The sequence below is a fragment of the Sciurus carolinensis genome, chromosome 15, assembly GCF_902686445.1.
Source record: "Sciurus carolinensis chromosome 15, mSciCar1.2, whole genome shotgun sequence".
In the NCBI taxonomy this organism is placed as follows: Eukaryota; Metazoa; Chordata; class Mammalia; order Rodentia; family Sciuridae; genus Sciurus; species Sciurus carolinensis.
This window is the reverse complement of record NC_062227.1, coordinates 13,540,102-13,567,445: the sequence shown is the minus strand read 5'-3', so window position 1 is coordinate 13,567,445 and position 27,344 is coordinate 13,540,102. Positions and strand designations below refer to the sequence as shown.

Below are 27,344 nucleotides of genomic sequence, written 5' to 3'. Positions count from 1 at the left end.
AAATACAATTTGTATGCAGAAGAATTACTTGTCTTAACACTTGACTCTGAGGTATACAAAGATTATCCACTTCATGGTGTTATATTTAGATAATTTTGATGCGCTAGCCCAAAAAGAGGTTCTAATGTTAATTCACAAGAAGCCAGACGAGGAAGTAGGCAGACTGCCTCAGTGAGCAGCTTGCCAAACTACTCCTTGGCACTCCAGAGACCAGGATTTGGGATCACAGAAGGGCCACACATCTGCAAAAGCCAGCTCCTCACTACGCTGGCAGAAATTTGGTTTGGTATAAACATAGGCTCTTGTTCTGGGCAAGAAGACTTACTGAGGTGGACACCAGTATAGTCTTGGTCCCATGAAAAATACTGCAAATTTGTCTCTTCTTGATGTTTTTTTTGTTTGATTTTTGCAATACAGGTGATAGAACCCAGGGCCTCATGCATGCTAAAGCAAGTACTCTACCACTAAGCTGTGCCCCCAGCCCTTAACAAATTTTATTTAAAGATAGAATTTCACCAAGTTGCCCAGACTGGCCTTGAACTTGCCATCCTTCTGTCTCTGTGGGGATTAAAACAGGTGTTCTTCACCACACACGGCACTTCTCAAGTTTTTGATTCTATACCCTTAATTTATTTTCTGCTTTCACAGAGCTTCTGAGGAATGTGTTGCAAACAGTGCAAAGGAAGATTTCTTTTATAGGCTTGGTTTTTAGGACAAAGGTCAAAATTTACTGATAAAGATGAGTATCTGACATCAGAATACCTGATAATTTCCAGAGTTCTAGTTATTTGTTCACTTCATATTACACCATGTAGGAAGACCTCAAGCCTTTGGATCCTGTTAAATTTGAGAATGGTAACTGCCAAATTAATTTTGCCCCATTTCCCTTGAGTAGGAAGTCACTTGTCATTTGTAGTCTGAGGTTTATTAGGTACAAACTTGCTTTTCATTTTGTATTTACAAAAGATTGTTGTAGAAATCATTTCAAGCAGTGAAAGGATCTTGTTTGAGGAGTTGTGTAATGAGTTAGATTCTAGAGTTAATGGCCCACTGGGTGTGGTGGCGCATGCCTGTAATCACAGCAGCTTGGAAGGCTGAGGCAGGAGGATCATGAGTTCAGAGCTAGCCCTCAGCAACTTAGCAAGGCCCTAAGCAACTTAGTGAGACCCTGTCTTTAAATAAAAAATAAAAAGGGCTGGGGTGTAACTCAGTGGGTTGGTGCCCATGAATTCAGTTCCTAGTACCAAAAAAAAAAAAAAAACCAAACCAAAACAAACCAACTAAAAAACCTACAAAGAGTAAATGGCCCTGTTATCTTTTTTAAAACTAAAAATGTTATATAGTGGACTTAAAAGGTAGAAATAAAAAAAAGTCACTAGTAGTAACTGGTATAGAAGCAGAAAGTTTGCCTATTCTCTCCTTAAATATACGTCTCTACTGTATGTGATTACAGTCTAGTAGTCAGAAGATGAAAACTAAGATTTTGGCACCTCCATATTAAAAGGTTGGTGTTAATGGTTTCATTTCTTTTCATGGGTTTTCATAATGCCTTTATTCTGATTTCGTTAAGACATGTTATGTCCATACCCAGTGATATCTTAACATTACTAGCATGCTTCTTTAGGTATTACTCCAGGTTTTTATCTTACTGTATCCATCATCCGAGTATTCCTGCCCACTTGCCCCTAGTCCTGTGAATTGAGGACTTTGCAAAAACAGCCACCTGGACTCTGTTGTCTTTAGAGAGACAAGAGGTAGCATGGTCATATGTGTGCATGTTTAGCCTGCCACTGGGTCCTGGGTCCCGGATTCCCATCTGTTCAGTGGGCATTGTGACCCCACGTCAAAGACTTGTGGGAATTAAGTGAGTTTATGCGTTTTTAGAACAGGGCCAACATGTCATAAGCTGCAGATTCATGTTGTCTGCTTGCTGTTTTAGGCTTTTTCTCCCCACAAGGTACCATTATTTCCATGTAACTATTCCTTGATCATATGTAAAAATCTTAAAAAATGACTTCTGTTTTTTCTTACAATATACAAAGAAAAAAGGTAGAAAAAAGAGATTAGTTGTTAGATCAGAGGATTTCCTCAGCAGCTTTTGTAGTTCAATTAGACATAAAAGAACCACTTAACAATAGAGAGGATATTGAAGGAACTGGATCAGAAGAAAATTACCTAATGCTGTACTGCATGATAATTATAGTCATTCCTCAGCATCTGTAAGGGATTGATTCTAGGACCCTCTTCCCTCTGTGGATACCAGAATCTGAGGATGCTCCATATAAACTGGTGTATTTGAATATAACCTACACACATCCTCCCTTACATTTTAAATCATCTCTAGATTACTTCTAATACTTAAGACAATCTAAATTCTTTAAGAATAATTTTATATTGTATTGTTTAGAGGATAAGGACAAAACAAGAGGAAGTCTGCTCGTATTCAGTGGCGAGACAGTGCCCCCCCCATTTGTATGTTTCCCCCTTCAGTCTGTGGTTAGTTGAATCTGGATGTATGCAATGACAACTGTATATAATGATAGCACACAGAGAGGGCAGTGTGAATTATTCTTTGCTTCGTCAGTATAAAAATTGACCTTTGAATGGCGTATACAGGGGCCTGGTATTTCAGGGAAGAAAGAGAATATTCAGGAATTAAAGGAGTGAATGAGAAATTTTCTCTGTCCTGGCGTGCACTCCACATTTGGCTCCCTTCTCCTTTTTCTTTTACAGGCTCTTTGGGAGCTTATATCAATGGAAACCACAGCTTCTGGCTTTTATAATGATCAGCCACGATTGACTTGTATTTACCATTCTCCAGTGGCTCCTCTCAGAAACCCAGCTCCTTTGTAAGTAGAACAGACCCCACATGAGTCACTCTCCTACGAGTGTTCCCGCTTGGAAAAGAGCACAGGCATAAATGGATGGCCTCTGCTTGTAGAAAGACCTGTGAGAGGAGGCAGAGCTTCTTTACTGGAGAAGGACTGGTTTCTTGGTAGGGAAGAAGAGCTCAGTTTTTCCTGTCTTGGTGAGAGGTCAGCGCTTAGAGTGTGTGGCTACACTCCAAATGTTGGGAGGCGCTTGGTGTTGTGAGGGCCAGAGCACCGCTGCCACGCCTGGGAGATAGGCAGGAAGAGGACACAGGGAGCTTCCCAGAATACCCACAGTGGCAGGACCATTCCATTTTCCCCACTTCATAAATGGTGACACTTCAGAGTCTAAGGTAAATGATGTCTTCCCTGTGGTAACCCGCAACCCCACGTCTGGACTCTCTTGTATCACAGCAGAGGTCTTGACGGGCTCGCGGCCTATCCCTGTACAGAGGGAAGTTGCCCCTGAGTTCACGAGTGATTTCTTACCTGGCACTCACTTGCCTTCACAGCAGCCTGTGGGTTGTGTGAAGGGCTGTAGAACAGGGAGCTGCATCCCTTTCTGTGTTGAAGGAAACAAAGAGCTCCTGTGTGTTGGGTTGGCACAGTTGGTTGTTCACAGTCTGATACAGCCTTGTTTTGGGGAGGACTGTCCATCTGCCACCAAAAGATGGAGAATATCAGTGATTCATTAGATACTGGAAACTTGAAATTTTCTCCTATTTAATGGATTTTACAACATGGGTGCTGTTTTTCAGAGAGAAGAAAACATAATATTTCCTTAGCATTTTTTCTTTTTTGGAAAAGTTTTTAATTAGTTGCTTTAACAGTAGGAACAGTAAGAAGGATATTCAGATACCAATCAAGTTGCCACAAATATTTAACACTGACAAAAATACTCCATCATGATTTAGAATTGGTTACTAGCAAAAAATGTAGGTTAAGCTGCTGACTCAGGCATCCAGCAGCTCCCTGGGAATACAGGAGACTTCCTTCCCTGTGTATGTGGGACTTCAAGGCACAAATTCTTCTGTCCTGCCTGATTTTACACAGGACCTGTAGAGACCGAGGACCCCACAACACGCCATACATAAATACTGTATTTGCTGAGTGATGTAGTGGCTGTAGGGCTCATCACAAAATGGTTTGATTTGACTCTGATACTAAAACAAGTTTCCAGAGGAGTGAAAAAACTCTGTATCCAGCAACAAAGCAAGATGGATACATCCTGAGGAGTGGGTGAGGCAAGGTGCATGTGAGGAAGGGTCCCTGAGAGCTGGAGTGGCCACACAGCCTGGGCCTCTAGTCCTGCCCTTGAGTAGCAGGAGAGGTGACCTCTTGACAACCCACCTGTGCCCTCCCACATCTGGCAGCTTTTTAAATTTCTTCTTCTGTTTTCTTTCTGAAGGAAGAGGCTAGTAGAGAATATATCTTTTAAGAAACTCCTGAACTTTTTGAAAAGTCTTTTTAAATTTGTTTAAAATTAAACAGAGGTTGATAAACACATTTTGAACATGGTGCTGAAGTGTGCTTTTATTTGTAATATTTATAAGTGAGAGCAAAAGTATTGAATATCTGAGCATTAAGTAGAGTTTTAATATATCTCTTCCATTGCTAATCTTACATTACTACTACAAAAAAAAAAAAATCTGAAGAAACAGCTGTGTAATTAGCTGAAAGGACAGCCATAGGCACGAGGGTACAGGAAAAGGGGCTTGGCAAAATGATTTGTAAGACACTCTTCCTTGGTTGTGTCAGAGTCCCAGTGGCTCTAGCATTCCCAGAGCTGCCTCCTGCTGAACTCTAGATCAGCATGCAGAAATCACGTGTTCTACGTATCACTGCTCTCTATGTGGTCATTAATATGGGGCTCTAGTACAGTCAGGCAAGCTCTGTCACACTGTGGTCCATGAACCAAACATGCCATTTTGCTAGCCTGCTAATAAGGTGTATGTGTATATAACTGAATTTTGGTGCAGAACAGTGAGGACAAAAACTAGTGTAAGTTGAAGGTGCTGAAAGCTTGAGACTTACCTGCCAGGTATTTAAATTTCTATTTCCCTCCTAGAGCCCAATACACAACCTAGACCTCCCTACCACTCCCATCTGCTGCAGGCTTCCTTTGTAGTATGTGTTTTGACCTTCAACATTCTTAAGTACTCTTGTTTTTTATTTTTCTCCATGACATTTCTGATAATTGTAGACATTTTAGGAAGAGAAACTAGTCTTCATTTTGAGACCTTTTGTACCAAAAAGACAAAATATTAACTAATACAAATTTAAATATTTAAAAATAAGACCTGGTGCAAAGGCAGTTCATTGAGGAAAGAATAGACCTTTCACCTGTTGGTTGTTCACATGCAGAAGAATGAAACTTCATGTTACAAACCATAGGTAAAAATTAACAAAATAGATTGAAGACCTAAATATAAAACCTAAAAATAGAACAAACTCAACAAAGTTGAGAAGAAAAAATCCTTCTGATCTCGAGTTAGAACTCTAAGATCTCTTCTATAAGACACCAAAACCATGGTCCATACAAAAACAATGTGGATACACAGCTAGTCCTCTATATCTGAGAGTTCCATATCCACACATTTAACCAACTTCAGATTGAAAATATTTGGAAAAAAAAATTGATTCTCATTCTGAACAAGTATAGACATTTTTCTTACCTTAAATATTGCAGCATAACAACTATTTATATAAACATTTACATTGTATTAGTCATAAGTAGTGTGGAGATGATTTATAAGTGAACAAGAGTATATGCTTAGGTTATATGCAAGTACCATTCCCTTTTACATTAGGAACTCAAGTATCTTTAGGTATCAAAATCTGTGGGTCCTGGAACCAGTCCCTCAAGGATACCGAGGGACAACTATATGGGGGACTTTATCTGAATTAAGAATGTTTGTTTTCAAAAACCACTGTAAAGAGATTGAAAAGACAGGCCCCAGATTGGGAAAAATGTGTGCAAGTCATATATCTGACTTGTGCCTAAAATACGTAAACAACTCTCATAACTCCGTAATAAGAAAACTAAACAGCCTAGTTTAAAAATACTCAAGAGATTTGAGCAGATTTCCCTAGAGAAAATTTTAAAATGGCAAATAAACACATAAAAAAGATAGTGAGCATCATTAGTTGTTAGGAAAATAAAACTGAAACCACAGTGAGGCATACTAAACACCTACTAGGATGGCTAATGTTAAAAAGGCTGCATGTTGGCAGTGACGCCCGCACCTGGAACTTGCGTGCACTGCACATGAAATATAAAATGGTGCAAACAACCCGGGAGTCAGTTGGCATTTTCCTAAAAACTTAAACATTCACCTACCATATGAACCATATGGTAAGCATATGGTAAGATACGATAGCAGTTTATGTATTTGTAACATTTATTTTTACAGTCGCTTAGATGTCTTCCTTGTTTTTTCTTCTCCATTGTGTAGATAGATGTTCTATAATCTGTTCAACCTGTTCCCTACTGGTAGACATTTGACTTGCTTTCCTTCTTTTGTTAAAATAATGTTACATAATGGAAATCCTCTTGCATATGTCATTTCACATTTTTACCAGTCTGAGTAGATTCCTAGGGGTGAAAAAGCCAGTGTTTCAAGGTAGGTATTCCAGGGTATTGCCAGACCTTCCCTCATACGAGATAAAACATTGCCTTCACAGCAGACCATCAGACTTTGGAATATTTTATCAGACTCATGAGCAAGGACATTTCAAGGCTGTGTAAATTGTATTTCTCTTTATTAACAAAGTTGATGGTTTCCATGTCTAAGGGTCATTTGAATATTTAGTTGCCTGTTTATAGCATTTACTCCTTTTCCTATTTTAGTGAACTAGTGTCAGTTTTTAGGAGTTTATTATATATTAAGAACTAATTCTTTATCTCTTTCCAGTTGTAAATATTTTTCTTCTTGTTTATCATTCTCTTTTGACTTCGCTTAGAGTTTTTCTTTTGTATTCTTTTGCTTTACAAGAGCTTTGAGTTCTTTTTTGTTTGTGTTTGGTGCCAGGGGTTGAACCCAGGGCCCCTTTATCACTGAGCTGCATCCCCCTCCCCGTCCTTTTTATTTTAAAAACAGGGGTCAGTAAGTTACTTAGGGCCTTGCTAATATGCTGAGCCTGGCCTTGAAATCCTCCTGCCTCAGCCTCCTGAGTTCCTGGAATTACAGGCATATGCCACTGTGCCCAGCTAGTTTTTTTTTTTGAATGCATAGGAATTTGTTAGTCTCCGAGGACCTGTGGGCAGGTTTGGATCTGCTGGACCACTCACATGCCTGGTTGTTGGCCGGTGTGGCTGGTGCACAATAGACTCCAGGGATAGCTGAGTGTCTCAGACTTGGACCACATGCCTTCCACCCTCCTGTAGGCCGGTTCAGGCTTATGCTCAACACATTTACCCTTCAGGTGGACCCCTGGAAGTGCTGGTGATGCCCTGCTCTCTGCACCCAGAACGTGACTTAGTCTGGGGAGTGGTGCAGGCTCCTTGTGCTGTCAGCCAGCTCCACTCCTGTGGCACGTGATTATTTTTAAACAGCAGCTTTTTGCTTATTTTCATGTAATTTTTTTCTTCTTTGCATCTTTTTCTCCTTTCTTCTGCCCTTCTTTCTTTCTCAGATCTCAGGCACACAGAATTAAATGTTCCCAGCTTATTGCAGTTAATATTTTTTCCACTTCTCCTTTTCCCTTCTTTCCCCTTTTTTCTTTCTTCTTCCTTATAATCCAGTACTTCACAGAACTAGTATATTGCCTAGGGATTTCCAAGATGCAAGTCTTCCTAAAAGTGTACTACTTTGCATCTATTCCTGAACTGAAAAAGAAGAAAGTAGTAAGAGTAGCTCAAAGTTGAGTGCCATTCATTCAAACCCTGCTATGTGTCTTGCTTAACAGGATATCTGCTGTGGAAAGCCCTTGCATTGACAGGCCAAGGAGGCACATCCTAGTGACCCTGAGCTCTAGTAGGGACCGCCACAGGGCCCAGCAGACTGCAACCAGCCAGGGCAGCAACTGCCAGCTCTCGTGTTACTCAGATGTGCCTTATCAAAAGATCTCTTTCACACTATTCTTGGTTTGATGCAAAACTGCTGTTTTTATAATTCTCTGCTCTGAGAGAATACTTTTCAGAATTACTTGAGAAACATAAGTTAAAAATAAAAAACAGAGAAAATAGCTGTTTTCTATCCAGTATTTACCCCCTCCAAACAGATGCCTTTTTCAACCTCAAGTTCCTCACGTGTCTCAGTGTCATGACAGATCATTTGCCAAAGTCAAAATAATAAGACCCCAAAATTCAGTTTTTATGAAATAAGTTCACTTGAATGCAAATGTGTGATAATGCTGCCAGATGGATAAGCAGAAATCATTCTTGAAATGCTGACTTGTACCATGGTATTTTTGCCTGTCAGGTTTCTTGTGAAACACTAAGGAACAGTGTTGTAGTGACTTTTCACTGGAAAGGAGGGGGCATGCTTAGAGTCAGTGAAGAAGAACCAGTAGGCAGAAAGAACTAAGACTACAGTGTGGAGATAGCAGTGTGGTGACCCAGGGATTTGGGTCCTGGAAGACACAACAGGATTCATTTTGAACTGAAGAGGGATTCCTCCTCCCACTGAGCCAGTGACATCGGAGATGAGGAAGAGGCTGGACTAGAAATGGAAAGGCTCTGCATCTATGAGAGCAAGACAGATGGACCAAGGAGGAGGGATGGAGAGATCTGCTGCTGTGGGGATGGGTGTTGGACTGGGGAGAGCCAGAGTACACACCGAGACCGGGGAGGCCTGTGGTGCCAAGGAAGCCTGCTCATGAGGGTGAGACTTAGCTGCCCGCCAGGCTGCTCTTGAACTCGGGAGCACCGTTGAATGAAGTTTGTAATTTTCTGCAACAGTGTTGTTCTGCCCATATGTAGAATCAGAAAATAAAAGGGTGATGAAGTATGTAGTTGGAAATTGCCAGCTGTACACAGTGAAAGATGAGGGACGAGCTGGTTAAGGGTAAGGCACTTTTTGTTGTTTTGTTTTTGTTCTTCGCAGCACTGGGGGTGGAACCCAGGGGCACTTTACCATGAAACTACATCCCCAGCCCTTTTTAACTTTTTGAGACAGGGTCTTGCTAAGTTGCCCAGGCTGGTCTTGAACTTGTGATCCTCCAGCCTCAGCCTTCCAAGTCACTGGGATTGCAGGTGTGCACCACCATGCCCTGCTAAAGATAGGAAGGCTTAAGATGAAGGCTAAGGACACTGATGAGAATGTACTAGAAGTATCACGGCCAGGGAAGAGTAGGGTGGACAGAGGAAGGTGGGAACGTGAGTGGGCTGAAGGCTCATAGGGAGCGGGGACAGATGCTGCCAGCTGAGGCTTACCCAAGGGGCTGGGCACCTCTGTGTGCTGGGAGTCTCGGGGAGCAGTGCTGGCAGGGCTCGGCCACCTCGGATGGCATCAAAGCACGGGTCTTTTGCATCCTGTGCTTTGCCATCCTCACTCATCAGGTGGCATTTCCTCCACGACTTCTTCCTTATCTCATGGTTCTAGGACAGGCTGTGTCCGTGTTCTTAAATAGCTGTTTGTCTCCCACATCTGTTCATGTTTATTTGCTTAGCTTCTGACTTCTTCGTGTGCATAAATTACTCTGTTGCAAGTATTTTGCCTTTATCATGCTTTCTGTCTTCAGTCGTTTGTCTTTTTTGATGCTATTTCTAATGTATATTAGTTCTCTAGTAGTGTTATTTTGGTTTTCAGTGTTTTTTGTGGCTCTTCAATTTCCTTTTTTTAATTAAAGCATTTTAGTTATACATAGTAATGTTGAGTTCATGTTGACAAAATCATGCATGCATGGAATTTTATTTTAGTCCCCTTTCTCCCCTTCACACTTTCCCTCCCATTCTCCTTTCTCTACTCTGCAGATTCTTCTTTTGCACATTTATTTATTTATTTTCGATTGGTACTTCCTATGTATACATAAAGGTGAAATTCCCTGTGGTGTATTCATATATGCATGTAACATGATTTTCTTAAATTCCTTCTATATTTCCTTCACTTTTACTTCCTTCTTCCTCCTTCTTGATCCTCTACACCACTAATCTTTCCTATATCTTTGTGATATCCAATTCCTCCCCACCTTCTTGATTTTGCTGTAGTTTCTACATATGAGATTTTGTGAGTCTGGTTTATTTCACTTAGCATGGTATTCCCAAGTTCCATTCATTTACTAGCAAATGCTGCAATTTCATTCTTTTTTTATGACTGAATAAAACTCCATTGTGTGTGTGTGTGTGTGTATATACACCACATTTTCTTAATCCACTCATCAGTTGATGGGAATCTGGGATGATTCCGTGATTTGACTATTGTGAATTGTGCTGCTATAAATATTGAAGTGACTGAATCACTATAGTATGCTGATTTTAGTTCTTTTGAATAAATACTAAGGAATGGGATAACTGGGTCAGATGGTGGTTCCATGCCTGGGTTTTGTTTTTTGTTTTGTTTTGTTTTGTTTTAATCTTCTTATTGCTTTCCAGAGTGGTTGTACTGATTTGTAGTCCCACCAACAGTGTATGAGTGTACCTTTTTCCCCACATCCTTGCCAGCATTTATTATTTTTTGTGTTCTTGATAATTGCCATTCTGACTGAAGTGAGGTGAACTCTTAGTGTAGTTTTGATTTGCTTTTCCCTAAGTGCTTGAGATGTTTAACATTTTTTATATATTTGTCGACCATTTGTGTCTCTTTTTTTTGAGAAAGCTCAGTTTAGTTCCTTTGCCCAGTAATTGACTGAGTTGTTTTTTCTGGTGTTATGTTTTTTTTTAGTTCTTTATATATTCTGGATAATCCCTGGTCAGAGGAGCAGTTGGCAAAGTTTTTTTTCCCATTCTGAGACTGTAATATCTTCACATTTAATCATTTCCCATGCTGTGCAGAAGGTTTTTAATTTGACGGCCTCCCGTTTATTGATTCTTGGCTAAATTTCTTGATCTTTAGTGGTCTTTTTGAAGAAGTCAGTGCCTCCATCTATATGATGGGGTGTTAACCCTATGTTTTCTTCTAGTATTTGTAAGATTTCTGGTCTAATTTCGAAGTCTTTGATCTATTTCAATTTGACTTTCGTGCAAGGTGAGTGCAAGGGATCTAGTTTCATTCTTTTACATATGGCTATCCAGTTTCCCAGCACCATTTGTTAAAATGCCTGTCTTTTCTCCAACATGTATTTTGGCACCTTTGCTAAATACCAGATGACTGTAAGTATGTGGATTTGTCTTTGACTTCTATTCTGTTCCATTGGTTTTTATGTCTATTCTGATGCCAATACCATGCTGCTTCTGTTACTGTAGCTCTGTAGTATAAATTGGGATCAGTTATTGTGATGCCTCCTGTATCACTCTTCTTGCTCAGAATTGCTTTGGCTATTCTGAGTCTCTCATTTTTCCAAGTGAATTTAAGGGTTTCTTCCAAAATCAGGAACAAGACAAGGGAGTCCACTCTCAGCACCTCTGTTCAGTATAGTTTTTGAAACTCTAGCCAGAGCAAACAGGCAAGACAAGGAAATTGAAGAGATACAAATAGGAAAAGAAGACAAACTGTTTGCTGATGACATGGTCTTGTGTCTAGAAGACCCAAAAATCTCCACCAGAAGATTTGTAGAGCTGATAAATTATTCAGCAGAGTAGCTGGATACAAGATCAGTACTTATAAATCAATAGCTTTTCTAAACTTCAACAGCAGTTCTGCTGAGAAAGAAATCAGAAAACCATTCCTTTCATAATAACCAAAAAAAAAAATTGAGGAATTAACCTTGCTGCAGTCCTCTCATCTTTCTGTGAGCCATGCCTTTAGTTAAGAAGATACTAGATGATGGGCAGTCGGGGTAGAAGAAAAGACAGACACACATAGAGAGAGAAAAGGATGGACCCAGGTAGGCACTGCTCTCTGATGGAGATGCAGTGACCCCAAACTAGTTCAGCATGTTTATTATATACAGGTTTCATCAAAAGGGTTATTTGTGGGAAAGTTTCAGCAAAGTAGCCAATCTGAAGGTTGCAGGACTAGCAAGGCATTGGGGTCATCTTGTTATGCTCAGAATTCTCTTTTCTCTGGGAGTTGGTGCCTGAACTCAAGACCTTTACTGATAACTGCTGTGTGCCTATGATGGTGGCCAGTGTCCCCATAGCAACTGGGACATCTTGACCTGCATCTTTGCATAGTTTGTTCCCAGTGCAGCATAGCCACAAGAGTCAGAGGCCATGATTCAAATCACCTCTGTCCATGTAACCGAACCAAAGAAGTAAAAGATTTCTAAAAGGAAAATTACAGAGCACCGAAGAAAGAAATTGAAGAGGGCCTCAGAAGATGTAAAGACCTCTCAGTGTTCTTGAGTAGGTGGAATTAATATTGTCAAAATGACCATACCACCAAAAGTAATATACACATTCGATGCATTTCTCATCAAAATACCAATGACATTCTCCACAGAACTAGAAAAAGCAGCCCTTAAATTTGGATCTCTTCAATTTTCACTTTTCAGTTTCTTTATTTGTCATTGCCTGTGTGAGTTGCATGTAGTGGTTTTATGGCTTTCCCAAATTGCTTCATATCAAAAGTGCTCTGGGAGCTTCTTTCGGTTACGGCACTATTCTTCCTTCCTACAGGTACTACAGACCTGAGTCTTTAGCACTGTGGGCCTTTGTTGTCATCAGTAGATGACTTGTTTGGTTTGCTTCGCAGAGCATGGAATCTGGGATATTTTTGTAGAGTTACCATGTCACCTATTTTCTATCAAGAGACTATCAGGACTGTTGTTCTGTTACATAGTTGGAGGTCTTCATATTGCTAGCTTTACCCCCTGTCATCCTAGAGACTGGAAAGAGAAGAGACAAGAATCAAGTGGAGTGGAGGCCAGAGGCAGTCCTTTATGCAGCTCCAAAGAAGTCCTTCCCAGGCTGCCCTCTACTTCCTTGGGGTGCATCTCTTTTCCATGAGATGTGTACCCTTTGCTGACATCTTTCCAGCTTGGAGTAGTGGCCTAGAGTCATAAGACATTGCATCTGGTGTTCATGGGCCCTGTACCCACTGTCTCCTACCTCCCACACTGCTCGCACTGTGTTGTCATCTTTAGATAGGAAGCAGGGGTGCAGTGGACAAGGGCGCACACGTGTTTGAGATGAGATGGGGCTCAATATGCTCTTCATTGTGATGTCACATGGACTGGGAGAGTAGGAGCCAAAGCAGCCTGACCAGGCTCCACCAGACTGCAAGCTTCTGCTTTCCTGTCGGTGTGGAGGATGGTGACAGTCCGTGCAGCACAGGTGGGTGGTGATTAAATGAAATGCTGCCTGGAAGTCATGTGGTACCAGGGTTTGCTCCTCTCAGTGTGCATCTCTCCAGCAGTTGATCATCTGTCGCTCAGGCATTTTTCCTACAATTACCTTGGCCCTGCTGAGCTTGTTTCACTTGCCTTAACATTTTACTAAACCTTTGATATTTAATAAGGTTGGAAGTCATGAGTGATTAGGTAGCTGTGATATTTGCAGCCTTCTTGCTCCAGCTTTCCTCCTCCCAGATAAGAACCAAAATGGCCGTCTCCCCCATTCTGACAGCCTGATGAGAGGAGGGGCCTTGTTTCTCATAAATGTTCTGATTTTTAAATTTCTTAGTGGGCTGCCTTCCACACTGTTTTTTCTTTGATACCATTGACACTTCTCCAGGCTTTGCCCTTTTGCCATCTTTGCCCACAGGCTTCTGGGAAAAGAGTCGAGTGCCATTGTGGGGTTCTCATGCTTATAGTCTGTTGTCTGCGTTCCCTGACTCTGCACCACAATAATTATAATGTAAGATGTGCCACTGCCTCTTACTGAGCTTCGGTCCCCACTTCCATCCTCTTTCCTGCTGGTGTTTCAACTAGTTGGTTTTTTTTTTTTTTAATAGGTTTTAAAGAGAGTTTAGAAATTCATTCATTATCTAAGTATGTACCCTAGAAAAATATGGAGTATATGTCTTAAACTTACAATCATGCATGTTATCATTTCAGTGTTTAGAGTTTCCCATTTTAAAAATGGCATTATGTTTAATCTCAGTTTTGTAAATCCATTGTTGACTTAACCACGTTTTTTAAAAGTGATGGTGTCAGACTTTGTTCTTGCTCGGAAGTAGCTATAATGTCTGTCATATCAGAAAATTCCTTTTGCATGTTCTCCCGGAAAAGGGAGAATGGGGTTGCTCCCCACAGAGGCTTCCATCAATGGTTGTTGAACCTTCAGGCTGCTGAGCAAAGGGAAGTGACTGATCTATCTTGACTGTTCAACAAAGTATACAGAAAGCTAGTTATGAAATGTTGGTGAGAAGGAAAAAGTGTCAACATTTAGACAGGTTAATTTCAAATATATTTTACCTCCATCAGTGCTTTTAAAGTACTTTGAGATATCAAAGTCTAAAAACTACACAAAAACATGTTTATTCAATCTGTAACATAAGTTTTTGTTTACTTATGAGCAAACTCAGAAGCTAGGAACAGGTGGCCAGTGTTGAGGGTTTCCCCCACATTTTATTATGACAGTTTGACCAATGTTATTTTAACTGATATTCTGATATTCAGTGTTATTTTAACTGATACTCCCCCTCCCCTTTTCTGAGGGAGATATTTTCTAAACCTCAGTGGATATGCTGAACCACACATACACTGTTTTTTTTTTCCTTTGCATATATTCTAGTGATAAAGTTTAATTTATAAATTAGGCATGGTAAGAGATTAACAATAAGTAATAATAATAAACTAGAACAGTTGTGACAGTGTACTGTACTGTAATAAAAGTTATGTGACTGTGGTCTTTGTTTCTACTGCCACAGGACAGGTAGTTGTATATATAGCATGCATACACTAGACAAAGAGATGCTTCATACTCTGGACAGGACAGAATGGAAGGGCATGAGATTTCACAAGCTACTCAGAAGAGCAATTTTGAAATCATGCAATATTCATTTCTGAAATTTTCCATTAATATTTTTGGATTGCAGTTGATCATGGGTAACTGAAACCCAAGAAAACAGAACTAAGGATAAGGAAATACTTCCTATCTAGTGAACATTTCTAAATTAGTACACAGTGGGCAATTTTTTGTTAGCCAGCTGAACCTGAAAGGGTAATAGGTGTGGGTGGGTATATTCATATTGTTGTGTTTTGTGGAATTTTTCTTGCTGACATAGATAAGGATCTTAGTTGCTTTATGGTATATTTATTTTTATTTTGGGTTAGAGTGGGAGGGAAGGTTATTTGTCTTGTTTGCCTTTTTTTTTTTTTTTTTAAGATATGGTTTAGAGTTTTGAAAATCTGACTAGATGTTGGATATATTTCATTACAAAAACAATGTTTCCAGTAAGTTAGAGTTGCTTCATCTTGCGTGGCTATGCTTTGAGGAAAGGCTCACTCCACTTTCCTACTATCAAACAGCTATTAACAAATTTTCTTGTACTGGCATTTAACAAAATGAAATACTTGGTGGTTTTTCCAGGGAGGATAATTTTAATTAGTTTGTTCACCTTTATAGTTTTAGTCACTGTTCAGTATTTGTTTTAATTTGCTCATTTTACTGTTTGTTTTCTGTTTAAAGTTTTCTGGGTTTTTGTTTTGTTTTCTGTTTAAGTAGACTGTTATGCACAGGCTGACCCAAGCAAGAGATCTCAGAAAGCGTGTGGTGGGACCATGGCATGTGGTCGCATCACCTCTTCATAGGTTTTGTGACTGTGATCAGTGCAGGTCTTTCACACCTTCACCTTCTCCTGCAGTGCCAGCCCAGACAGGGTGGAGGTGGGCCCATGGCAGAGAGGAACAGGAGGCAGACCTGCAGGTGCCCTGGAGAGGAGACCCAGGTGTCAGGCATTTTTCCATCTGGCAGGCCTCAGTGGGGTCATCCATTTCTCTTCAGGACCACTCATCAGTGGGAGCTGATTTGTGCAATTTTATCTTGAAGCTTTCTGCCATTGTCACTGCCTTTGATATCAGATGACACAGGTAGTGATTCATTGTCTCTTGTTCTACTTATCAGTTATATTCTTAAATCCACCCCCCCAGGCTTTGTCCTCAAAGGAGAACTAAATAAAGGAGCTGTGTGACCCTGTCCCTACTAGTGGAGGTGGCTTGCCTTTAGGGAAAGTAGGCAAGCTGCAGAACCAGGCAGTTCATGGGTGGGGTGGGCTGGTTCCTTCACCTCCCTGAATCCCTTGGTTTTTCCCATTTGTCAAAATGAGGCAGATAATAGTGACCTCACAATTCTTGCAGATATTAAAGAAATAATGTGCTAAATTACATAGTACAAAATCATTTCTCAATAAATGGCAGTTATTTATCTTTTCATAATGATGTTGCTCTGCCAAAATCTTCATTTGTGACCTGCTTTTGCTAAGGAATAAAAGTATTCATGCCTTCATCTGTATGCCATTATTTGTTTACATATTGTTTTTTTATCACTAATCTTTTCCTATCTAACTCTTGATAAACTGTGGGAATATATAGATGTTCTGTATTTATAGCAGTGTGTCTTGACCCCTTTATTAGAACCTTCATTTAATGAAAACCTCAAGGTCCTTCCCCCCAACAAAACAAGCTGGGCATTGAACCCGGGACCTTTGTTTGTTAGGCAAGCATTTTATCTCTGAGCATATCCCCAGTGTCCTCAAGTTCCAGTTCTTATGAAATACAGTATGACTGTATTCATTGCTACAATCACATTGGTATGTTTTAGAAAGGGAAGAGAAGCCATTGATGCATGATAGTCACTTTCCTCTACTTCTTATGGATAGTGGACAAGTACTGTTTTCCATGTGATGGAAATAGACAAAGTCCATAAAGGAATGACTTTCACATTATTCTCTCTTCACTTTTCTTCCTTTGGTATTTGTTGTTCTGAAGATAAGTGGATAACACATTCTCTTATCTCCTCCTTGAGTTTGAAAGAATGGAGATGATTTTGAACTTTTGGGAAATACTCTTGGAATGTTCTCTGGGGAAAATACTACTTTTTGGTAAAAGAAAAATGGTAGAAGAGATGCTCCTTATAGTGTGCATTGCTTAATCAGCCCTTGTTCTTGTGGTGACAGCCCCTAAGGTGATCGCCTGCTCTTCACGAGCCTGGAGTGATCTGCACTGCAGTGGGGGCTGGATGTGCTGACTCAGAAGTCATGGGATGTCACCTCTTAGGTTGTTGCAAGACAGTGGCTTCTCTCTTGGATCTGCCTATGCTGTATCAAGAGGCAGCCCTCTGAGCTGGCTCACTGGTACAAGACCAAGAAGGGAGGACCCTGGGTGCAGAGGGCTGTGATTCCGGAGAGACTTGGAGCCAGAAGAGCCAGTCAGACTCTTTCTGGATTCCATGAAAGAATAAATGTTTATTGTTCTAAACTCTAAATTTTGGAGTAATTTGCATTGTACCATAAATGACTGATCTCGTCCTTATCATTTAATCATTAGGCATGATGAAACCATGTCTTCTAAAGAACTTTGTAAAAACTACAAGGTTTTTATGCATTATCATCTTCATGACTGCATGATTGGTTTTCAGCATTTAAGAGATTTTCTTTAAAAATGCAAAATGGTGTAAATACAACTCACAAAGACAAATGACATCTGTAGATATCAAAGTATTAAAGTTGATTTCTCATTTCTGTAGTCAGGAGGCTTCTCGGAACTATGAAATGCATTTCTAACAAAATCACCCTATCAAAATAATCAAGTTTTCTTTGAGACTGGCTTATGTATTTATATTTATTTAACCACAATTATATACATATTATTTGTACATAAAACTTATATACATACCACAAAAAGTAGTAATCTTAAAAAGAAATATCCAACTTAGTCATAATTTTATGATGTACTTATAGATCCTAATGACTTTAAATCAATCATATATGTATAATGTCATAGCATATGTAACATTACATAAAAACTATTAAAATGAAAAAAATTCAACACTGTGTAAGGGACGTGGTTGCAGAGGCACATTTATGACCCAGGGTACTTAGTGTGGGAGGAGATTTATGTTGAAGGCTGTTAGGAAGATCTTGGTTTTGGTCAAGTCTACTGATTCCACTTTTCTTGTGTGTGAAACAGCTGCTTTGTAAGATGATCATTTGGTGTCTGGATGTTCTCCTTCTGTGTGACTAAGGTTGCCTACTTGGTAGAACACCCCTCTGCTACCAACCAGCTGCTGGCTCTTTTCCATCTTCGTGCTCAGCAATATCCTTACCCAGACAGAATATAATTGTGAGAATGTGCAGACCTTTCATCTCGGATGCATCATTCAAACACTGGGCCCATTGAAATGAACTCTGGTCCAGTCAGAGCTTTGGTTTGCAGGAGAAACCAACAAGTCAACTAGTAGGGAGTTTCATGAGAGCCTGAAGGGGTCACCAGACTCTCAGTGGCAGGAGACTCTACACTTGTCTAGTACTGTACCCACTAGCCACAAGGGACTGTTTAAATTAATTGAAATGAACTGAAATGAAAGCTTGGATCGCCGTGTCACATTTCGGGTGTTCATTAGCCACACATGGCTAGTGACTCCGCAACATCAAGCAGTGCACACAGACCATTTCACCCTCGCAGAGTTCTTTCTCTGGAAGCCTTCACTTGAATGTTAAACTCAGCCACCCCTTCCATGGCTTCATTCAAGGTTGAAGCTGTAAACGAGTTGATTGGTCTGGATTAATTCATTTGTCTGTGCGCTGGCTGTACTGAAGTATAAGAGAGGGTCCGATGGAGAAGTCCCCAGAAGACTTGTGAAGCTACGGGGCAAACACTTGAGTTCGCAGCCTCCTAATTGCCTGTAAGGTGGAGGGGCAGGCGGTGCTGATGGTCGATCTGGGTGGACCAAAGGGGATAGAGCCACACTCTGACAGTCTTTAAAATAGTTTTAAAAGTAAACTTTTGTTCATCTGGTTTGTTCCCCTGGGAGTGGAGGATGGGGGTTTAACAGTGCTTCATTAAATATTTGTTGTAAAAAAGTACACATAAACATTTAAAAATTAAGTATAGTCTTGTAATAAAACTAACAGTGAATGAGGTAATGATTCAGAGGGCTTTTGATAATAAGTATTGAATCTGAAAAGCTATATCATAAAGGTTTTAATTTTTTTTTTTGGCCAGGCTACTTAACTTGCTCTGGAAATAAATATTCTGATGTCCACCTTGTCTTCCGCTACCCTGATTCTTAAAAGTTTTAAAGTTTTTTTCTAAATGCTACTTTAGCATAAGCCTTGTAGAGGAAGCTCCAACTGGTAACTTTCAGGAAGGTTCTGCTGCAGTGTGGCCACCTAGGGTTTTCTCCTCACATATTCCCATCTGATCCAAATTTTTCTTCTTTTCTTGCCCTCCCTCCCCTGCCTATTCGCCTACTTGCTGTTTCATTGCTTTACAACATGCTAAAAGCCTCAGGGAATAGAACATATTGCAACACTTGAAACCATGGTCACAAATTGAAGGTTAAATATTTTTATGTTTTTCTTATAATCATGACAGTGTCTTATAAGACTAGAAAACATGCCTTGTTTGCTCACATGGCTCACGCCTCTCTGACCCTGATGCTTTCATTGTAAAAGTGAGAGGAAGTCAGTTTTCTAAGCCCTGAGCCCTGACCTACCCAGAAGGCTCTTTGTGGGACAGGGTCCCACAGGAGTTAGTCACAAAGGGTGACTCCAAAGCTGGCATTTTACTGTGGTGTTTCCTCCCACAGTTCAAGGAAGAAGTAACCTCAAATGGGGCTTTCTATTTATGAGAGGGAATTTATAAGTGATTCAAAAGTGATATTTACTTCTAGAAGTCAGGGATCACTTCTAATCATATCAATAAGTACCCTTACTGCAGTGTCTGTGTACCTTTCAGCTTGAAATACTTGTTGTAAGTGTCCCCTTTGTTAGTATGGCCTCTTTTCCCATGAAATCATAAGGGAAGGGTAAAGGTGAAGAATAAAATAAAAGAAACAAATTTGGCATATTCCACCTTTGAATTTACCTAAAACATACTTTATAATCCCGAGTCCTAAATTTTGTTCAATTATTTACATATTCTTATTGTGAAAAGTCAAGTAAAGCTTACTTTAAATTGTTTTAATATGTGTAAATTTAGCAGAGGGACAGTAGTATCTGCATCTGGTATTATAATTTCTTGTCGAGGGCTTCCGTCTGGGAGGCGTGCTGGAAGTCTCAGACTGCTGCCAACTTTTCCCCATGGTGTTGAAGGTGCATGCCGGAGAGGCCAGCAGGGAGGACAAAAGGCAGGGATATCACTGGGTTTTAAAAAATTGTATTTCTTGCCTTCTCTGGCAAAAACTTGCTGTGTTCAAGCCTCTCCTGATAGATATTGCTACTTCATAAAAGTAAGTTTAAGTAGTGTAATCTCAGGAGATCATTATCTGGGGAAAAAAATCTTGATGCTCTTTCAAAATATTTGATTAAACCATGGAAAGATTATAGACAGGTATATGGCATTTCAAGTACATTTTCATTCATCCAAATAATATATAAATGTGGAAGCATTTGTTACATGATTAACAGTTCTGCCACTGTGGCAGTGCTTGCTAATTGCCTACCCATTTTCATTTTCCTTGAGCATTACAGTCCCAGTTTTCTTCTCTATGCTGTGGCAGTCAGCATGGAGGCTACATTTCCAGCCCCAACAGCTACACGTAGCCAAGTTCTAGACCATGAGGTAGACGTAAGCAGAGGTCGTTGACCAGTGCTTAGCCAGTGGGGCATTCTCTTGCCCTTACCCCTTTTCTTCTTTCCTGGTACTTGGTTTACAGACTTAACAGCAAGGCTTCAGCAGTCTTTTTGGATCCTGAGCTGACAGGGAGGATAGAAGATGCAGTGTGAGGAGAGCAAAGGAGAAACATTGAGGAAACCTGTTTGCTAACTTCACAGGGTCCACACATGATCTTTGTGTAGTCTTGGGAAACTGTTCCCAAAATTTTGATTTTCATTTCCAAGTTTCAACAAAGGGGTTAAATCAAAGTAGTAAAATTGTAGACCTTGTTTAAAAGATTGGGTTTAGTGATGTGGACAGCAAAGAAGCTGAAGGCCTGGTGGCACCATGTGGTGAAGTGCTGATGACCCAGAGACCTGCTCCTTGTGCCCATCCTCAGTGCTCATCATTTGTTGGAAAAGAGAAACCTTGAAACGCAATATAAAACCTAAAAGAATGTGCAGAATACCCATCTGGAATTGTTCTAATGTAAATTACCTTATTGAGCAGAAGTGTTAACATTTTAAAATGCCACTCCACTGAAAGGAACCAGGTTCTGGGGAGGAAGTGTACAACGTGAGCTTGGTACATTTTGCACCAGAGCAGGAAGTTATCAAAGACTATTTGAGTCTTGTCAGAACGACTTAAGAGCCAACCTGAATGATTTTCCACTGGCCAAAGATTGTCTGGTTTAAGCTTCGGTGAAGATAATTGCTTGGGATTGTCATGTATCAAATAGGTTAAAATCTGTAAGCTAACAATTCTCAACCATTAAAAACTGGTCACCTTTGGAGGATGGTCAGGAGCCATCCTTTAATTTTGAAAACTAGAAAATAAAGGAAAACAGCTTTTCAAGAACTAACTACAAACACATTTTTATATTTTTGCTACATCACAAACAAAAGAAATAGATACCCATATAGAGTATTTTCTTCCATTTACTTTGTCTGTGGTTCAGAGCCATCTAGTTTTAGAATCTCAGTACCAAAGAAAGAATTTGCTTTGAGTTTGAACAGTTAGTAGATAATTAACAGTTCTGTTCACCCCTGCCCTGCACGGAGCTGCTTACTCTTACCCCAGCTCCAGGGAGCAGCAGTGACTTGCACTTCCCTCCCACCTCACACCATGAGACTTTTTTAATTTAATAAGTGAACAGTTTTGAAATTCTTTGTTTATTAGGCTTAGAATTACTGGCATTCACCATTTATCTTTAACATAACTTTTCATTTATTTTAATTAAATTATCTGTTTAATGCCACATTAAAGGAAACAGTTCATACCTGATACTTTTGTTTTCTCTACACACTGATACTCCCTGATGAATTCATTAAGTATAAAATGAGGTAATTGATGTTTAGAATGCTAAATACTATGCAGGAATCATGGTAGACTGTTATATAGTAGTTTAAAGACGTTTTTGTTCAACTATTTTATTGGTATTTGGGAAGATTGGAACTTTTGGATGGGCTAAGAATGCATTATTATTTTTCCCATTTAGAATGATAGGTTCTCAATCTCCAGTTTCTAACTGGTAGGTTTGAAAACATACACACAAAAAATTACTCTAGGAAATGAGGTAAGCACTTTCTGTACATTATTTCATAAGATCTGCAGAAGTGGGTTCCAGCAGTTTGTGATTGTGCTCACAAAGTTCTCTTCCTCCCTGTTTTAGCCCAGTACCCCCACAACTTTGATATCATCCACAGCTACTCCCTTCAGAAGCCAGATTTTCTGTGTCACACTAGTACCCTAACCTTTCATTTCTCCCTAGACCTCATTGGATCATCAGGCCCAGGGATACTCACTCTCAGTCATTGCTCCTTCTTTCTTCTAGACCCAGTTTAGACTTCATGGTACTTTGAGATCATTACTTCCTTGCCAAGGACTTTAGCTAGCTTCCCAATCTTGTAGGGAAATGATAAAGATTAAGTTGGTTAATACTCATGAAACACTCAGGACAGTTTAATTATTACATAGCATCTCTGCTCAGTAAATGTCAACTTTTGCTCTCACTGCCCACCCACCCACACTCTTTTGTACTTATGTAGCAAAGTTTTAACTTATTTGCCCAGGCTGGGCTAACCTCAAATACCTAGAAATTGCTGGGGGTGGGGGAGATAAAATTGTGTTAATTCATCTTCTGATAGCATATCTCAAATATGTCATTTTCCCCTGCATTTCTGCCATATTTTCCTAGTAAGTTTAACTTTCCCACTTTCTAAAAGGTGTTCAGATTGTTTTATTCCATCTATACTTCAGATGTTCTTGGGTACAGATAATAGGAAACCCTGTTTCAGTTGGCTTAAGCAATAAGAAACACCTTGAAATATCACAGAAGTCACAAAGTGGGGCAGCTTTGTGGTTGGTGAGTTTAGCAGCATAGTGCCGTCTTTCTGCTGTGCCATCTTGGTTTGACAGTTTACCCTTGTAAGCCGCTATCATGGTTGCAGAGGACCTGATTATCCCTGTGGTCCTTATTTCAATGGAGAAACTGTCTACTAGAAGACCCCTGCACACTTAACCTCACTGGAGGACAGGTGGGTTGAAGGAAGCTGGCTTATGAAGAGTGGTTGGCTCCACCCAAGCATCACCGTCCTTTGCATTGCTCCTGCTTTACTTCTGCCTCAGTGAGCACCTCTCACAGTCTTGCGGACTTTTCTGTCTCATCCATCTCCCTGGTGATCTTGTTCAGGCCTCTAACTTTGAATGCTATTTGTATGACACTGATCATTAATTAAGAAACATTAGATAATCCACATCTGGTCTCACACTTTACCATTCCATTTATACGTGTGAAAGATTTCTTATACCTAATTTTACCAACACATGCCTCCTTTCTTCTGCTTTTCCTACTATCCATAATGTAGGATGCTGTCACACTTGAACCAAATGGTTTTAGATTGACTTTCCTTTCTCTCTGAGTCTGTTGGCAGTTTCAAAAAGCGTTCATCCCAAGCCCCTCCACATCACCTTCCCTACACTACCCAGTCTCAACCAAAGCCACCACATTGCAGTTGGGTGACATTAGTAGCCTCCTATTGAGCACATTGCCCCCACAATATGTTCTCTCTCTCAAGCTTACAATGAATATTTTTAAAATGAAAATCAAATTATTTCACTTACTATTCAAAACCCTCCAGTGTATCACTTTGCTAAAGTAAAATATAAACCTTTGCCCAGCCTATGTAAGCTCACTTCCTACCACTCCCTCATCCATTCCTGTGAACCTCACTTGCCTCCTTCTCTTAGATATGTCATGTTCAGTTTCAACCCTCAGGCCCTCACACCAGCCGAGGTCATCAGCTGAGGTCCACATCAGAGTAAACCCCAGGTCTTTGTGGGCCCACAGGATCCCTAAGACTTTGCTCTGCACTCAAGCCATACTAGCCTCTCTGTGGCCCACAGGATCTGTGCACTATATGCCCTTCCTGGAGAAATTCCCTAGACCCAGGTGGGATACTGCTTCTCCTGGTGTGGTTCCCAAGTGTTTCTGATCTTCCTATGGCTGCCTGGTTGTCATTCAGACATTGGCCTCACCTTCTGCCAACAGGCCTTCCTGGCTGGGCTGACCCAGTCTAAATTAGTGTGTTGTCCTAGAAGTTGGCCCTGTGCTGTAATCCTTCTCACAGTTTTCTGTCCATGTGCTTGTTTCTTGCCCTTTCCCTTCCCTTGCTGCCTGTAGGATGCTAAGTTCCAAGAGATTAGTGATGGTCTTTCTCATCTACTACTGTGTGTTCAGCACCTAGGACAGTACCTGGCAGGTGTTAAGTTACTCAACCAGAAAGTTATCAATTGAACAAATGGATTTTATTTGCAAAATAAATAACAGGTAAACTCCCATTCAACTTCATCTATTTATAAGTTACAGAAAAATTACTAATCGTGTTACTGCATCTTTGATGGTTTTGGAGAGCAAGCAATAGAAATTTGTTGGCTACCATAAATGAAAAGAACATTTATTGTGAGGCTCCTGCAATCGATAGATGAATGGAGAATGAGGCTTGGAGTGTGTGGTAGAACCCAGGAACCTTGGAAGTAGACAACATGCACATCACTGTCCCCTCATTGCTTGTGAGTTTGCAAGTCTCCACTCTGCAGAGTCACCCTACAGAAATAACACCCACCAAGCCAGACCTGACTTAGCTGTCTACCCAGCTGTGCCAGAGGAGTGTTTTTGCAGGGAGCCTCTGCTAACTGAGCTGTGTGGAGCTCAGTGGAGGTAGAGGGGCCAGGAATCTCCTCAGTAAGACCATGGTTTCAGTAGGGAATAGCTGCCAAAACATAACCAGTGTTCAGAACATTCAGGTAACTTGTGTTAAAATTTTTCTCCAAGCTCGTTGAAGTCCTGCCACAAAGTGACAGTGACTCCTTCATCCTCGGGGCAAGTATGATCTTAACTTCCTCAGACCCAAATCTGCATTAGAAAATGACAGTGCCACACCATTAGTACTCAGAGCCCAGGTACTCAGAGCCTTCCTGTCCACATCAGAGTAAACCCCAGGTCTTTGTGGGCCCACAGGATCCCTAAGACTTTGCTCTGCACTCAAGCCATACTAGCCTCCCTGTGGCCCACAGGATCTGTGCACTATATGCCCTTCCTGGAGAAATTCCCTAAACCCAGGTGGGACACTTTGCTTCTCCTGGTGTAGGTCCCAGGTTGCCTGCTCCAAGCCCTCCTTGGCTGTACGCACTGTGTGCACCCCACTCCCAGTCACTCTCCTCTTGTTGCCTGGCGAATGTACATGTGCTTACTGCGGGGCTTCCTCAAGGCAGTGTTTGGCTCCAGGGCAGGAGCTTCACTCTCACAGCTGTGTATAGATCCCTGTATCTAAAACAGCACCCCGCCCCCCATACTGAAGCTTCAGTGTGCATGCTTGTTAAGTGAGTGGACAAAGGTGTCATTATCTTTGAAATGAGTTCCAAAAGAGGAATTCCAAAATGGTCGTGAGTAACAGGCATACAGTATTTGAGGTGATGATTGTGACTACTCATTTGGTCAAATTCTGCTGCTTTATTTTAAAAGAATCCTCTCCCACCTAGTGTTTTTTGGCAGTGGGTTGGGAGTGCCTCCTGTGTCTTCAGCTGATTGTTGGGGCCGTTAGACTTGCAGAGCCATAGGTCCTGCCCTAGACCTTGTATTGGCAGAGCCAGGCAGAGAGGCCTTAGAATGCATCTGGCACTTCAGAGTATTCACAGATCAGAGGGGGAAGGTTGGTAGCCAACATGATTCCTGTCCTCACAAGAGTGATGCTGGTTTGGAGCTCTGTCTCTGCTGTCAGTCAGGATGTGTGGAATTACATAACACTGCGGAAGGCCTTTGGGAGATAATGAAGGGACTCCGAAATAGTTGCTTTTTTGTGAAAGAAAAATGTACTATAAATTCATTACCCCTAGGAAGGTTTGAGACAGTTATTATTTATATTTATTTTTAATCGGAAAATAATTATTGTGTATATTTATGGGGTACAGTGTGATGTTATATAAGTATACATGTAGAAAGATTCAGCAAAACTAATTAACAAATCCATCACCTCACCAACTTATTTTCTTATTGTTGTGAGAATGTTAAAAATCAGATCTTTCACAAATTTTGAAATTGACAGTATATGATCCCTGTAGTCACTATGAGGTGCTTGCTTTTTAGCAGAAACATTGTGAGCTCCTTGGGGCTCTCAGCTCAGGTTCATGTTCCTCCTTGGCTTCAGTGGTACCATGGAGTTGCCTGTAGGAGTGTCCTGGGAGCATGTTACTTGGCACATGTTGCGATTCCTGAGTGTGTGACTGCAGCCAGGGCAGCCTCAGAGCAGGGCTCTGTGTGAATGCCGCTGGGATGAACAGTGACATGAATTAGTGTGTCAAGGCTGTGTCAGACTGGGATGATTTTAATTCCACTGGAGACAGACTTATTATTGACTCCACTATTTAATTTTCTTAAGTCACCCACTGTATTAAGAAATGGCACTTTAGGGATCCTGAACTTATGTGGCTAAGGCTCTATAATCTTGGGACACAAGAATGGCATAAGAAAGTCGGGACAGAAATATGACACACTATCTTCATTTTTACCCTTAGTGGAATTTAATATTCATAATTAATAATGGGTAAATTGAAATAAGCATTCTCTATTCTTGTCTTTGTCTTTAGAAATTATGCTCCAGTGTTTTTGTCCCCACGGGGTTTCAGTGACACATCTTGTCCTTCAGCTTAAGATACAGTGCTTCACTGAACCTTGACTCCCTTATCTAACAGGAGTGTTGAGTTTCATTTAATTTCATAATGGAAAATAGCTTCCAAACTGGAGCAGAATATTGGCATGATTTTTTTTTTCTGTTTAGGATGGCTATTCTTGAGATAATTTGTAAAAAAAATCCAAGCTTCAATATCAGTCACATTTAGTTTTTTGTGTAACACTGAACTGTAACTTCCATTTGTAAAGCTCTTTGCTCCTGCTGTCATTATTGAGAAGGGTGAACTGAACAGATCATATCATTTTTATAAAGTTTGAAATCACAAATTTTAAATGCCTGAGGGTATTAAGGAGCATTTACCTTGAGTTTCATAAATGTAAAAAATATAGTTCAGGTCATCAGTCTTTTACTTCTGTAAACTGATCATAGTGTAGGAAAGTAGGGCAGTAAATTTTTACCAGGCAAGTTTTCTAAAGATAAAATTTCAGTAGAAATGGGTGATTCAAATCTTTTATTTGTATAGCTATTCAAGGAAGCCCCTTTAAAC

The 27,344-nt window shown here is 40.5% G+C and overlaps 1 protein-coding gene across 4 annotated transcripts in view; it reads left to right on the top strand.

The window, feature by feature from the left end:
- Auh (AU RNA binding methylglutaconyl-CoA hydratase) overlaps positions 1-27,344 on the top strand; it is a 167,161-nt gene that overhangs the window by 118,302 nt on the left and 21,515 nt on the right. Inside the window, exon 8 of one of the 4 annotated variants that reach the window (XR_007105189.1) lies at positions 2,734-2,849. The exons of the other annotated variants lie outside the window; for them this stretch is intronic. The gene's annotated coding sequence lies outside the window, so the exon portion shown is untranslated. The remainder of the gene's footprint in view (positions 1-2,733; positions 2,850-27,344) is intronic. 4 annotated transcript variants of the gene reach the window in all.